This window comes from Festucalex cinctus, chromosome 5 (assembly GCF_051991245.1).
Source record: "Festucalex cinctus isolate MCC-2025b chromosome 5, RoL_Fcin_1.0, whole genome shotgun sequence".
NCBI classification, from domain to species: Eukaryota; Metazoa; Chordata; class Actinopteri; order Syngnathiformes; family Syngnathidae; genus Festucalex; species Festucalex cinctus.
The window spans coordinates 18,509,017-18,525,602 of NC_135415.1; the positions used below are offsets into that span (position 1 = coordinate 18,509,017).

Here is a 16,586-nt window from a genome sequence, read left to right on the forward strand (position 1 = left end):
GACTTGTTCATTGCCTAGGCAGATATATAAAAGCCCTGTTACAGTTGGGCATTTCCTTTCCTTTTTTTTCCCTTTATGGGCCCTCATCTTCTTTTATTGACTACTCACACCATCTGGAATGCTCCAGCTGTGAAAATTCAATTCCATGTAATTCTCTTTTCTTTTTGATCGGACCATGTTTCCATTTACTGGATCGTTTCATGCGCATGAAAAACACACGTTCGTCAAATTGATTGGCAAGATTCATACACTAATTTACAATTATTACAAACATAAAATAAAGGTTTACTTTTCTATATGAGTGACTTAATTCTCTACTGAGAACAGTAAAGGCCATGCATTATAATCGTTGATGACTGCAGCAAAGATTGTAAAAGCTCTCAAATGTGCTGTATTTCTGACATTTAATGGCTATTTTATTGGATTACAGAACCATTTTTTTCACGCAAGTTGATTGAATGAATTTTTAATTTTAAAGCCTGCCAATCTGGTATATTTGGCTTCAGATGCCTAATAATAGTGTATGATGTATACAAAGTCAGTTTTTTTTTTTCTTTCAGTGGGAAACATGCTGTGATGCTTTTCATCAGTTTTTTTTCACGTTTTCTAAGGAGTACTTTCAGATTATTATAGTTGAAAAACATGACTGAAATATTATACTTCTTTTCGTGTGTTCTCTGGAACACAGTCCCCCATCAATGGATCCCTATCGCAAAGCAATCCCCCACCTCATTCAAAACAAGTGATCAAGCATGATTACACAACCGCAGCTGAAGGTCACGCTGAAACAAAGGCAATTCTTCATTTGGCACGGTGGCAGGACTGATAGAGGGACAAAATTAGAAGTGTGATGAAAAGTGAGTGGGTGAATGGTGCAAAATTGGTGGCGATTTGTGCATTTGGACACACGTAGTGGACTGAGGCGCAGGGGCTCCAAACGGAGGGAGGGAAGGTTAGCGGCCGCTAACCCATACGGCTGGTGTAGCCTCGGCCCATAGAACATGGAGCCAACTTTCCAGTCAACACATGAGTCAGTCAGCAGAGATGCGCCCAAAATAAATGGCTTCCCTGTTCCAGGCGGAACCACACCCTCTCGTGGTTTCTTGGAGGGCAACGTGGGCAGCCGGGGAGACCGCCCCTCTGGGGTTTCTGAGGCTGGGGGTTGGGGGTTGGTAGAAAATTGACAACATGAGGGATGGGATGAGTGGGGGGTTGTGAGTATGTTCCCAAAATGGCAACATTAGGGTGAGGAGCTGGCAATCTGTCAGTCTTTTCGTTGTTGATTGTTTACCCACAACATGGACAGTAAATGGCGCGGGGCTCTCTGTGGCAGAGGCTGGCCCCGGAGTGTGCAATGTGGGCGGGGCTTTCCTCACCTCCCAGCCACTGTTCAAATACAACAGGCAAGCACGGCTTGCTACTGGATATCCTAAACATATGTTGCACATGGGCCATTCTACCAAATCGCTGCCATTTGCTTGTTACAATGCTCTCAAATTAAACTCCTTTGTAATGTTCTGTATACAACTCTAAATCTGATAATATACATAATGAACTACTCAAAATGTGTTTTAGCCCATCTCAGGAAACTTTGTCATTGGTTTGTTGTTGTTCTGAAACTCCTCATTTGAGTAACAGGACTGAAAATAAGTTGTTTTTTTTTGCTTAGAATTATCAAATACATGAATATAGCCACATGACGTTTATGTTAAAAGCATATTTGAAAAGCAAACAAAAAAAATGAATGGAATGAATCGCCTTCCAGTAGCCAGCAGAGTAACTTAATGATGCAACTCCCTGTGAACTTGTGGAATATTAAAAACATTACATGACAGTTAATTAGAAAAATAAATAAATCATGCACTTGACTAAAGTGTTATTTATATTTTTCAAAGAAAATAAACTTATAGTTGGGATAAGGAGTAACACAAATACCATATGTAAAATGTATTTAAGTTATTATATTCATGGTAACACCAAATTTTAGGAAGACAAATGTTTTTTTCAGTATGCAAGGTAGTTTGAAATATTTTTGTGTTTATTAGAAATACAAATAAATGTGCAGAATTTGTAAAAAAAAAAAAAACAACCTCTACATTTAATATTATCATGAGTTGATGAATTGTATTTCCAGGGGAAGTAAATGGCACCAATTTGGGGGACTCTCTATGTATAGCATTTGTTTCTATAGCGTAAATTTTTTTTATTTCTAACATGCTTGCAGTCTTGTACGAAGTACCTGAAAGCATTGTTTGCATAAATCTGAACCGAAAATTACTTTGATAGAAGTCACCTTTTTGAACAATGCTCAAAGTATCTATTTGCTGTTCTTAAGTATCAAAAGTAGCTTCTGTTATTATGTCTACTATAGTACTGAAAGTAGAAGTGGTGTTTAGAAATAAAAAGGATCATCTGCGGTCAAAATTAATAGTGTGATTAATCTGTGGTAATACAATGATTAATGCGATAATTTTTTGTGATTAATTAATTAGTTAACGCTTTAACTTTGACAGCACTAGTAAATATATACATTTGATATGAATAATGGAGTAAATTGCGGATACGTGGAAATGGTACTTAGGTACAGAAAGTAATTATTTGTACTCTGATGCATTCCAAGACTCAATACTTGGTTAATAAAGATGATTCTGATTCAAACCATTTGGCATCTTTCAGATGAATTCTTATCATCACACGTTTCCTCCTTATATGGTGGCATCGCCCAAGAAAAAGTAAAGCACAGTTAATCCTTCGCTCCCTTTTGTTTGACACTTTGTTTCATCCAAACGCATCAGTCTGCTGTCAGGCCACCAAGGCCAAGGCCCGATGACACCCAAGTCTCCTTTATTATTTGTTTTCTTTCTTTCTCACTCACTTCATTTCATCCCCCTTTTCCTTCCCGTCCTCCCCAACGTATGCGTGCATGTCCTCGCCCGTGACGACTCTCGTTAGCTGTCAAGTGTCATCTTTATTAAGCGCTGGCTGTGAGTCAGATGGGTGACAGAACAGAGCTGGAAGTCGGTCTTTCATTACCCCTGGCTGCGGAAGTGTCATTCCCTCCATTTATTATTCATATTCTCTTTAATTTAACCTGGTGGAAGTGGCCTCGCAACCCAGATTGGGATTTTTCATTGTATTTATTTATTTATTTTTATTTTTTATTTTTTTTGAAGAACACTTTCAGGGTGGCAATCTGCTTGTTGATTGTCAGGGGACAACGCAATTACATTCACTCAAGACTTCAAAAATGGATATTCACATGCCATCTGGTATTATTATTGTGTGAAGTTGTTATGAGCGTACATGAATATGTTTGATTCATGTCACTACAAACTTTCCTTTCATGAAAGCCGTGCGTAATTGTTTATATTAAAACAAAGGACACAATTAATTACATGTATATGATACAATTGTTTTTCTTTTGTTTCTTATTTTTCTGTTTTTGCAGACAATCCTCAAATTTGCTCTGGGAAAAGAACAAAATCTTTTGGGATTACCACCTTGCCTGCATTAGATAAAAAGATCAAACTGAAAGCATACTCTCTTTAATCCGAAACACACACACACACATAAGCGCACACACGCGCGCCGACAATCCAGTTGAAACTAAACAAAACAGACACACACACTCACACATTGACTAAAGCCTTTAGGAGCTCCAACTTCTCAAAGTCGAAATGATAAGAAGCGCGCGGAGAGAAGGAAGGAGTGAGACAAAGAGCGGGAGAAAACATTACATCTGCTAGCCTAGAATTAGAGCGAGAATGTGTTGTCACTCAAGTGAATGTCGCAAACTCCGGGTTCTCTCAAAAACAGGCTTGTCTCCCCTTGCCATCACCCCCCCCCCCCCCCCCCCCCTTTCCCTCCAAGGACTGGGTGCGTTTGGGGAGATAATTGACGAGTCCCCTGGCATGCAGAGAGAATGAGCCCCTCACAGCTACACTGTGTTCATGTCCCTGTGCTCTGCCTATACCTTTCTGTGGTGTGTGTTTATCAGAATAGCAGGAAAAAAAAAAAAAAGGCAAACGAGGGTGATTATCCGTTCCTTTGTGCACCATAATCCAATACAGCTAAACTTGGGAGAGGAAAGAATCGGTAATGAGAGATGAACCTGAAAGAGGCAGCCTCCCTCAGTACTTTCTACTTTTTCTTTCTTTCCCTCCTCCCTCCATCTTTCCATCCCTCTCTCCGCCTGTGGAACACTTCTGGGTGTGACAAACAACTGTTGTCTGAGCTTCAACTTCTCGGCTTTCTCAAAATTATGGGGCGCTATGTCAGATCCAGTGTGGCAGATGGAATTCCACCTTTTCACTCTTCCACAAGCACAGCCTGTCACACCAGAGGGAGAGTTGGCATAAAAATCCAAGTACAAGTCCAAAGTTTTAAAACATTTTTTTAATAGGAAACTTGGGGCTAGCAGTAGATAATTTAATTTCGCTGGCATCCTTGTAGGTCACAATTTGGCAAATTTTACATTTTTTTTTTTTTTTCAAAAATATATACTTTTGTTATGGGTGTCATTTTTACAAATTATTGACCAATATAAAGTATTGAAAATGGCTTGTGCTCTTTAACTCATTCACTCCCAGCCATTTTCACAGAAGCAATCCCGTTTGCTCCCAGCTGTTTTACTGGATTTTGACTGATTTTGCAAGGCCCACAGAATATTGTATTCAATTGCTATAAAAGCATGGAACCTACCAAAAGAAAGATTAGTCTCTTCTTTCATCAGGAAAAAAAAAAGTATGTTTCTATCTGTTTCCGTTTTGCAGCAATTAGCATTAGAAGAGAGCTAAGTTTCATCAGTTTTCACAAATCTATTTAAAATTGTAAGTAATTTAGCTGGTTGATCTCCTTTGTTCTGCTGCCACCTGCTGGCCATTTGTGTAATAACTACCATTTCTGCAACCGTTCTTTGCAGCTGAGAGGCTGCATCAAAGCCTTCTGTATGCTCTCGCATAAAACAAAAAACAAAAAACAAAAACAAAAACGTATAAATACGTCTTTGGGACACTTACAACATTAAAAAACGTATTTACACGTTATTGGGAGCAAATGAGTTAATGATAAATGTTAATGGTTTAAAAAATAAAAATCATTTTGGGGGTCTCCTGAAAAGTAGCGATTTTGGAGCCACAAGGTTTTGGCCCGACGCCAGAGATGTGCATGGGATTGACTGAGGTTGGACCCCGGAATGCAGAGGCAGCAAGTAGTAGAAAGCAAGTAACAGTTTAATCGCTGAGGTCAGACAAAATCTTAAACGAAAAACTCAGGAGGCAGGCAATCAGGCAGGGAGAGGGTGGGCTGGTTGCAGAATCTTGATGAAGAAGACTCTAACAAAAAACAACAACAACAACAAAGATCCAGGGCAAACGGGTTAAAAAAGTTTCGTGGTCACGTAAGGCAAAAACTACTTACGCTAGGCGAACTACTGCATGTTACTAACACAAGTGCATCTTTAAATGTATTGTAAAAGATCATCTTGATATTAATTTCAGTTGGCAGAAATCCTAATGTCCGCATATTTGTCATCTGTTTAGAGCATATAAAATAAAAGTAGCACACAATGCCTGAACGATTCATTTAAATTCAATTAAAATATGTAAAATACAAAACTCAGTACATTGCTGGAGTGTTTGAGGGGGAGTTGATTTTTCTACAGAGTAGAGTTAGCTTCTACCAGTGTTAATTTTTTAAACAGTTTTTAGTTAATTTTACACTTAAAACACTGGAAAGAGTAACTTTAACACCAGTTGTGATAAAATGAACTCAGGTACAGTATTAAATTTAACTCTTGAAGTGTTGAATTAACAAATCTGCTAACATGTACAAAGACTGACTAAACCTCTTTACATGTAAAAATAACTTTAAAAAAAAACATTTTTTAACTTGTGTCACACATACGATAGTACGCCAAAGACACCAAACAGTGAAAGTCAGGACCAGACTACAACCATAAAAACTTTTCCAAGCAATTACAAAATCAAAATCAGAAGGCTTTTTTTTTTTTTTTTTTTTTTTTTTTTTTTTTTTTTTAAGTCATTTGGCCAATAGAACATATCAGGGTTATGTAATAAGTTTAAGTAATGTAGCAACTCAATTACACAAAATTGGCAGTATTTATAACAATTATGTCCATCCCAGAGGGAATATGCCTCTTGATTCAAAGTTGGGTTTTATGTATAATGGAAAAACAAGAGAAGATTATGGAACATTTACTGGTCATTTTACAAGACATAAGTATGTGAACTTTTACGTCATATTACCATGTACTGTATTTTCAAAATCAAACCAAACAAGAACATTTTTGATATTTTATCATCTTGTTTGTACATCTTGTACATCTTGTTAGAAAACGTTTAATTTACTAATGGGCATTGTTGTGATGTGTATTGCTGCTACATATTGTCAAATGGCTTTGTAAGCTTGTTTTCACAAACAGACACATGCAAAAAAAATCTATCTTGAAACAGTAAGTGTCTGTCTGGAATATAGTAAATGAAAAGCTGAAAGCCTCATGACAGAGCTGCCAAAGTTGAGCTATAAATACCCATGGGGCAGTCTGCTTGTCTGTCTGCTTCCTTGGTCAACATTTCAGTGCAGTTATTTGTTTTCATTTGTTATACTCTTTTCAGACTTTGCATAATGCCTTGACCACCGTTTTTATTTACTGTGTACCTTTTAATCGTATTGCTTTTGTATGTTAGTTAGGCTGAGGTCAGCATGTTAAAACACGTCTAAAGTAATAATCTATATCCATCACGAGAAAAAGGAGAACCCAGAAAGACGTGATATGAATGATGACGGAGAAGAAACTTCCCTGATTTTTTGACTAACAGGAAACATTTCCCCTTCTCATGGTTGTATCAAAGTTAAACACATTTACATTGAGAGAAATACTCACATAGACCCTTAATCAACTTCAATATCTTCCAATAGAGCATGCAAATGGATAGAAACAAAATATATGCTGCACATGTTTGCATTATAATGGCTGTATGTTTGCCTATGGACATATGTGTGTAAATGTGAGTCTGTTAAACGCATGCCAGAAGATTTTCCAACGAGCGCCGTAAGCTTTTGCACTCACATTGTCCCTGCTGTGCGCACTCCCACCCAACACCTCCGTTCCCGACCCCCCGCCGAAACCTCTGATTGCTGTGGAAACCACACTTAAGGAGCAAATTAGTATCTCCTCCTCCCTAATTTAAAAGTATGGCTTAATTGATTTCATTTATTACAGATGGAAATCCAAAATCAAAGTCTGCTTGTTTGCTTAGTGAGTGGTGAGAAATCAGTTTATAAATAGAAATAGCAAATTAGATGGAAACCTGTCATGTAAATATCACTTAAGACAAAGAAAAAGGTGGCAATGCAGACGCACATGCAGAAATGTTTAAGCGTAAAAAAATATGACGACAAATAAAATTCTTTGAAACCGTATAATTATGCAAGTTCATTTTGGATGAAACAAAATGTAATACATTTGTTATTTTAAAATAAAAGAAAAAGGTGGAAATGTATAATGTAAATAACTAAAAATTAGTATTAATAACCTTTTTTTTTTTTTTTTTAAACTATTTTGCTGATTTTGTAATTGTGAAGTGTAATAATTGAAATTGTAATTGAATTTCGATTAATTGCACAGCTCTACCTACAAGGGAAAAAAAATGCTCCAGAGCCATGTTGCACTTATCAGTGAAGAAACAGCCTTTAAAGCAGGTTCAAGTAGACTGAGTGGAAAATGTGGAAAATTACTGGTCAGCTCCAACCAGCCTTTGCAAAATCAAGTCTGCAAGCTCAGTGGCTTTTACAGGTATATTTATCTTTCGTGGCAAGGAACTTTGCTTTTATACCACATAGAGACAGAATTATACGCATAAAAAAAAAAAGCTGTCGCTTTGTATACATGCATACTGTGTTGTGATGTGACCCCATCTTTTTATTTGCCAGTCAGTATGGACATGCCTTGTGAACATACTCTCACAAGTTTGATGCAGAGAAAAACAACACCCTCTTCCTCTCGCATCCTCCCCCAACATTCCCTGGAACGGCGCCGCGGACGGTCCCGCAAGTGTGCGACAGTGGCCAGTGGTCACCTCCCGCTCACTGACTGCTTCTGTGTTGAAGCATAACCACGCCGTCACCGCGCGACGTGCTGGGGCCAGGTGAGCATGCCACCTTTCAGGGCGCAGGACAAACATCACTCCAGTCTTGTCTCTGAACGTAAACCCTTGGGGGGGTGTTGGGGGGGGCTAGCATATGAGTGGTTAATGTTTATTTCTGAATGCATTCATTATACGGTGAAAGGGTTGCAGTCGAAGCACTGCAATTGTGGCGCCAGCGTGTGATTGTGGCAAGACGGCCTGACCGCCCCAAAATGGCTGAGCTAACAGGAAAAAAAAAAAAAAAAAAAAAAAAAAAAGTTCAGCTTTACACTTGTACTCAGTAGCCTTTGGTGAGTTGAGTGTCCTCATCAGTGGGCCTTCTTCACAATGCGGAACACAGCAATTTTTTGTTGACTGCATGGAAGGCCTTGGAGAGAGAGAGAGGGGCGATCAAAAGTTGACGATACCGTCTATCACTTGTACAAGTCACAGAGAAATACTCTCGTATTATTCTCATCTGTAAAGAGAAAGTTCCTCTGCCTAAGAGCCACACGCCGCACACCAATTGACGACATTTAATTGTGATTTTCCAAATAATGCTGCTGGACCGAGTCCAATCGCAAATAGACTTTGGTGCCACCCGGATGATTTGATCTGAGATATTAGTGCGAATAAGTACAAAGATTGCAAGGGGAATCAAAATGATACAATAGGAAGCTTTGGCTCAGGTGTCATAATTACCATATTGCAGAATGTTTCCGTTGGAATGTGTGGCATATGAAGATTCTTAGTTGGTAAAAAATAGCAAGAGAGTATTGTTGTTGACATTTGAGATTTCGTCGCAATATTTGACATTGTTTGATTGTTTACAAACACAAAGATTTGCCCACCAACAGTCGAGTCAGACTTTTACTCCATTCATAATCATATACCGGGCTACCATGAGTGTGATGTTATAAATTTATAAATTTAATGTATTGTTTTCAAAGATACAGAAGTGCCAACACACCAAAATGTGAACAAAAATAGCAGCAACACACACACAGCAACATAAAATCAATGATGAGGTTTTTAGTGGATGTTTACACGTATCCCTGGGTGGGGGAAAAAAAAGTGATCCCAGTAAGAGGCAAGACACCTGCTATTGGAAGGGTTTTTGGAAAGATTAAGCCAGAGGTGAGCGATCGTTGTGCCCGTGTGATCTATATTTTTGGGTATGTATGATGTGGAAGGATGTGTGGTGGTGGGGGGGGGGGTTATATCCACACATGTGTACAAATTCACTGATAATCAGTGCTGTGTGTGGTTCAAGACGATAAATCCCATTCCTTCGCAGCGACAGCTCGTGGTGGCAGCGAATCTGACGCTGGCCTCCAAAATGAAGACATGTGGTTGAACGGAGGCTGTGATATCTGAGGTTTGCAATGCCTCTCAAAGAGAATGTTTGAATGGGCCTTTTGATAAGAAAACAGCTTGAAGCCATCCCACACAGGCATGAAAACAGCATGCACCTCCCGTGTGAGAGCCAAACAGATTGGACGGGACGCAATGTTGGATCGCTTCCGATTAGCCACACAGCCAAAATGCACTGAGTGATTGACAATGATTAAATGTAAAGAGGGTATGCTTGTGTCATTGCTCGAAAACATATTTCCAGCATACCAGTGAGTAGGAGGGCTGGGCGAAACCCTGTCCGTCAGAAAGACATGGACTCTGCTATTTGCAGCTCTTATTACTACAAATTAAATAATAAACAGGACACTTGACATTGAATCCGATGGTTTTCCACTGAGCCATATATTTAAAGTGAAGGCCATCATAAACAATGAAGTGGTGCATCATCTTAGAAAAGAATATATTTTAGAATAACTCCTGTAATGCTCCAAGTTTCAACTTGGAAACAGTGACGGAGCGCTTGCCAAGTTTCAGGCAAACAGAGCTTGTTGACAAGTCGGTTGAATCGTGATCAAGGCACCTGCCACGTTGAAAACCTGAAACAGGCACCATTTGGCAGTTCACAAGGTCGCTTGTTATGTGTTGAGGAAAGAGCGCCTGTGCCAGATACTTCTTTCAATCATGTCACAAACTGCTTGTAGAGAATACTACCAAATATTTCACATTTGGCTTGGGATCAAACCCAACAAAAGAGAGGGGGAAAAAAACATGTAGATGTATTTATTAGTCACGCACACCACATAGAATGCATTATGAGGCAAGGCAACCTTATTTATATAGCACATTTCATACACAAGTGCTTCACAGAACCAAAAGCACAACAGCGAAAAACATTTGCAAACAAAACAGATGAAGACATTCACAAAGCAAAGACAACAAAAGTATTTTATAAAAAAATTAAAATAACGTATGTTTACAACATATTTACAAACAAACAATGTAAAGATATTTAAAATAAAAGGAAATAAATACACTAAAAGTCCAAGTGCAATTGATTTTAAACTTTTGACCTGAATCAAAAGTATGGAAAGATGCTTTTATTTATTTATGTATTTATTTATTTATTTATTTATTTATTCCCCCCAAATACCTGATTTAAAAACATTTATTCTTCGGGCTGACATCTCTTCTGTTAGCAACTTATTCCATTTGTGTGCAGCATAACTGCTAAAAGCCACTTCACCGTGTTTGTTTTGAAACTTGACTAGTCTGCAGACTGTTTACAATATTTCATTTCCCTCCCTGTGACTTTGCTGTACCTCCAATAAATGCAGATCACACGTCATAAGTCCAACACTCATAAAATTGTACTATTTTGAATTATTTTGGGCTAAACAAAAAAAGCTACAAATTTGTGTAAGGTGTCATTTTTCAAACTGAGTTTCATTGTAAAACCAGGAGTCACATCCATAAATAAATCAAAGTAAAATAGGACATTTAATTATGTTATATATTTTCATTTATTTTATTTTAACATAGATCTTAAATTAGGGTTAACAATTTTTGCACCGTGATTTTAATGAATTATATACACGGGTGGCTAAATAATACAGATTTGTAATGTAATTAAGGGTGGTAATTATGAGTCACATATTTCAAATATTAGGAAATTATACATTTGCGATGTCATGTTAACTGATATCCGACACTGAGCATGTTGCTGACTCCGCACGAGTTAATATGAGTCTGATTGTGAAACGAATGCGATCACTAGTCATTGCCAAACACATGAAATACTTTTATGGCTTCACTTTTTAATTGGGAATAAAATAAATAAATAAAAGATGACGCACAATCCAGGGAGAATGAGAAGGAGAGTGAGGAAGAAAACAACCAAGTGAGGATCCTGAAGGGAGGAAAAACAGTTGCAGACGGTGCATTGTTATGTGTGTGTGTGTTTTTTTTTTTTTCCTTTGGTAGAAGCTTCCTCTCAGGTACGCTGAACGGCGGCATGCAGCAACAACAGCAACAGCATGTCTTTGGCTGACCTATTTAGATAATTGCACTCTTCATTAAAAAAAAAAAAACTCCATCTGCAAGAGAAATTACACCTCCCCAATGGTATCTAGGTAACATAATCTCCCTCCGGCGGACTAATTGCATGGCATGATAACCTCATCGGCTCGCCTTGTTTAATTTTTCATCTCTTTTCAAATAATTATGGATCAGTAGAGAGAAGTATTGATTTGATTCATTAACTTCATCCACTGAGCCAAGGTTAACAATTACACAGACCCCCAATTAAATGGTAAAGATCCGCGAGTCTGCGTGCTTTGATTGCCCAACAATTTGTAGTTGTTGTTTTGTGTATAATTTCAAAACATTCTTAAGTTTTAGCTTTGCTAGTTCATCATTTTGTGATCATTAAATTCCATCATCAATTTCGCCCCTTCTAATATAATAGTATATTTTTGCTGGAAGCGAGACTCTGGTTACACATCCAAGCCTGCAACTCTAGTGTGTTCTGTTGACAAATTGCCAACCTTTCTCCAAATGTCTCACAATGGGAGCCACATCTCCACCTTGCACTTTGCTCAAACACCTTGTATGCTCTACTTGTGAACAAACAGGTTTTAGAAGATACAAGGCCTCAGGCGGGTGAACAGGCAGAGGCAACAGTTCAGGCTTTGACTACAAAGTCTTTTACTGTGCAAAAGAACAGTTTGAGGGCATCTGTAAAATACGGAGTAAGGAATCAAATTCTGTAGGTTTTTCTTTACTGCACATGTTTGTAACCTTACAATATTTTATGCAGTTCTTATTTGTACGTATATTGTAGATTTATATTATAGGAAAATAACAAATGCTATGCCAATCATTTTATGTTGAACACGAATGCACTTAACGCAACACCCTCTCTTGCCAAAAGCGCCAGACGAGAGTGATTAGAAACAGACATGAGGACATTAAAATGACTGTAACGTTTTAAATGATTTCCCCCCATTAAGTTTCCTGCCGCCGCTCCGTCCATAATCTTTTCTCTTATTTCCGCCACCTTATGTTTGAAAAGAGAGGAAGTTAGTCTTCACCCGTCTCGAGATGAATTACATTTCTCCTCCATTACATCAAGGTTGGAAAAAATAATAAAGGCAGGAAACTGTTACAGGAAGGTTCCTTACTTCTTGTGCGTGTACTGTGCACTAAGTGCCTGACACTCGTTACTATAATTTCAGATGCTTAGAGGCAATTTCAAGTCTGTGTTATTACATTCAGGTTTTTTTCTTGTCAGACTGTATGTGCTAATCTAACCTCGTCTACTGCCCCTGATTCTGTGAAAATGGTGCCTAAAGCATGCAATCTTTGACGAATAATTTCAGGAACATGTACTGTTTGTTTGAACAAAAGCAGTATCGTGTATGTTCTGTATCGTTGTGTTCAGAGGTGCAGAACTAGATTTGGTGATCTGAAACTTCAAGTTCTTTCTATTCTATTGTGTCAACACAACTGTCACATAATGTTGCGAGACGATCATCCAATACAAGAGCGTAGAATTGGGAATTTCGTCAGTAGCCTACTGGCAGAATGTTAGTCAGTCCATTAATGACGGAAGGCCATTTTGCTGACAAATGACAGACTGATGGATAGTCCATCAGTACTGACGGAATGCCCACCTTTGTCTGTCGGTCCTAAAATAGTGGTGACGAAATGATGACGGCAGTGTGCTTAAAGTAACATAAGGGACAGACGATTCCAGTTTGGTTTGGATTGAAAAAAATGACAGACTGAGGATGATGGAATGGTGCCCACCGCAGACCTGTGTCTACAGGAGTGAGCTCTTAACCCATTTTTCCTATATAAATTGCTACTATAATGCCTTCTTTTGATATCTTTACTTTCCCTCTTGCCTTTCTCCTTGCCCATAGTCCTTGTTCTTTCTGTCTGTCCGCTGATTTGACAATGAAATCCTCGTAGACAGTCGATAGACTTTCCACTGGGTACTTCAGGGGCCCAGAAGGGAATGTTGCCAACTTTTTCTGTCATTGAGGCTCACGGTGCCTTTCACCATCCATTTGTGGGCAGGGAAAGAGCGTAGACAGGCGAGGCAGCTTTTATTTGCGCAGCCTTCCAACTTAGGTTGAGGAGGCCTGCCAAGGTTTCACAGGTAGTGGTAATGTAAGCCTTGCGTCTGGGGTCTCAGTAGTCTCATTTAGGAGGTTTAGACAGCAGGTCAGCGGCATTGGAGTGTGTCGGTTGAATGACTTTGACTTGGGTTGATCTCTATCTCAATCAGAAGGTCTTTGCTTTGGCCACACAATTCTATGGAGCATATAGTGGTAGAAGTCCCAGAGGGGTCGTTCTTTGTCTGTTTACATTGCAAGAAAAAATATATAAGTTTGAACATGTTTAAAGTGAAGGGTTAGGGACACGGTTCTGTGACGCTGGATGTTTGGAGTGTTAACAGGACCCTGGGTATGGCTTAGCACAATTTATGAAAGAGATTCAAACTGACACTCTGGCAGAAGCCAGGTCATTGTGGTGCACTCTTTTTACCCCCGTAGCCCCACCCTCATCCAGCAACACAGTGCTGCTTTTCTGTTACTCAAAGACAAACTTTATTTTTTAGTACTAGTTATTGGTCTCTGATTGAAGCCTCTAAAATTATGAGTTGGGGCAAAATTGGGTACTTAAGCAAATCACCCCTGTAGGTACCTTTTGTAATTTCATTGGTGTAGGGGACAATAAAAAAACAATTGCGAGTAAAACACACAGAATGTAATTCCTGTTTTAAATAAGAACCCAATTACACTGCAGCAGACCCAGAGAGACACTTGTACGGGGTTAATTTGAATAATGAGAGTAAATACTCTCTATGGAATGCTCAGCAACAACCCTCTTTATTGCCCACTTCAAAGGTCTTAATGGTTGTGCGTACGCTCATCTGTCGAGTTTGGATTTTATTGCCAATGAATTTGATTACCTGAATTTGCTTATGCTTACGTTGACTTTGTCAAGTTATTTGAAAGCGTATATTAATCATCAGTCTCTTGCCACAAATGTAGCTAGTTAGCCACTACCATTTCAAATAATAAAACCTCCACTAGAACTGATAGTAGATTTCAGCAGAGATGATACCAACAGACTATTTCTGTCTATATTGTAAGCCTCAAGTTACTCATTGATCTGATTCCGAGCTCTTGTAGTTGAGAATCGCTACGGTTATGTCCCTCCCAAGATCTGTAAGAATCAGTTGAGGTTACTCCCAGCACCCCTCAAAACCACCTCTAAATCATATCTATGACATCTCTCCTTCATTGGGTTGTTGCCAGTTTACCTCATGGCAAAATCCCATCTGAGTTATAGCCTACCTATTCCCCTCATCACTCCCAATTCCAACATTGGGCAGCCTCTGGAAGGGTGTAGTTCAAGTTGTTTTCTCTCAGACATTTCTCAAATGCAGTGTTAAGAGAATACCCTAAAGACACATATTGGTTTTGGCTAGAAACAAGATGCTATGAGCGAAACATTCCAAACCCTGTGTAAAATATTGGGGAAGAAGTATAACTGACTTCTGAGATTTTAGTGATAAAGTAGGGTGACCAGATTTTCTAAATTAAAAACCGGGACACTACAATTTCACTGAAAATAAAATATACTGTACAATAAATTCTCACCAGGAACTATTGATAACAAATTCAATTACTGGACAGTCTGGTTGCGTTATTGCTTTAGCTAACATTAAATGCTATCTCGGCTGAGAGTTCAACATCTGTAAATGATCAAATTATCACTTTTTTTGCTCGATCCGGGCAGCTATTGCAAGCTGGCTGTGCCATTTACCTCGCGGCAGTCCCGTCATTATAACATTGGAAGTATGCTAATAAGCTGATAGTCTTACCTTTCATTGAGTTTGACCGGCGACCGGCGCATTCGACTATTAAGACTACATTTCCCATGATTCTTAGATACAGAAGCAGGAAGTAGTTTGAATACTAGTATGACGAAAAGACAGGTACATGGTATAAACAATTGGCTTGGGGCACTGGGATGGGACCTGCGTAAAAGTGGGACAAAAGTGGGACTCGGGAAACAGAACTGAAACTCGAGACTGTTAAACCTGGGATGTCCGGTCACCCCATGATAAACCAATTATCATGAGTATAATTAAAGGCAGTCTATCTGACCTGCAACTCAGTTTTGCAATCATTTTTAATTGTTTTTGGCATGTTTATTATCCCAAAAATAATCACTGTCAAAGTGGCCGTGGCAAGGTTAGATGTAAGGATAAAGGTATTGAAACTGAACTGGGATTTCACTTTTATGTGGTTCATTTCCGTAGATTTAAATAATTTCTGAACGTTATTACTTATTAAACTTATTGCCACATAGGTACGCCACATTTTGAAACCAAGACCAAAAGCTCCACTTTAACAGAGTGGTATTTTAGCTTCTGCTTGGTTCAGAAAATATATGCAGTGTGTAATATACTTAACCTATTGACAACTGAAAAGAACATAATGGGTATGTTCAAGATAAAATGTTTTCTAAGCAATCTCTGCGTTTTCATTAATTCCCTTTAAAACTGGATCTTCCAGAAATTTATACGTATTTGCACGCACGCACGCAAACGCACGCAAACGCACACACGCAAACGCACGCACGCACGCAAACGCACGCACGCAAACGCACGCACACATACACACACACAAAAAAAAAAAAAAAAAAAAAAAAAAAAAAAAAAAAGGAAAAGAGCAATGATGACAAGACGTTGAATCGGTAAGACTACCGAATGAACAATTCTGAGCTCTTCAAAAAAAAAAAAAAAAAAAAAAAAAAAAAAAAAAAAAAAAAAAAAAAAAAAAAAAAAAAAAAAAAAAAAACTGGATCTTCCCTCCTCCAAACATACAGTGCACGTACTGTAAATGTGAATAAAGGGGAAACATTTTCTTCCTCTAATGGAGTATATTTTTTTAAAGCACCCAATTACGCATACAATCATGCTAAACCTGAATAAACAGAGCCCATTACCAAGCATTTTTCTGAATACTATTAGTAGATGCTAACCCCGGGCTATAACTATAAACA

General features: G+C 38.5%; 1 protein-coding gene across 1 annotated transcript in view; it reads left to right on the top strand.

The window, feature by feature from the left end:
* mef2cb (myocyte enhancer factor 2cb) overlaps positions 1 to 16,586 on the top strand; it is a 262,080-nt gene that overhangs the window by 60,932 nt on the left and 184,562 nt on the right. The window lies entirely within an intron of this gene.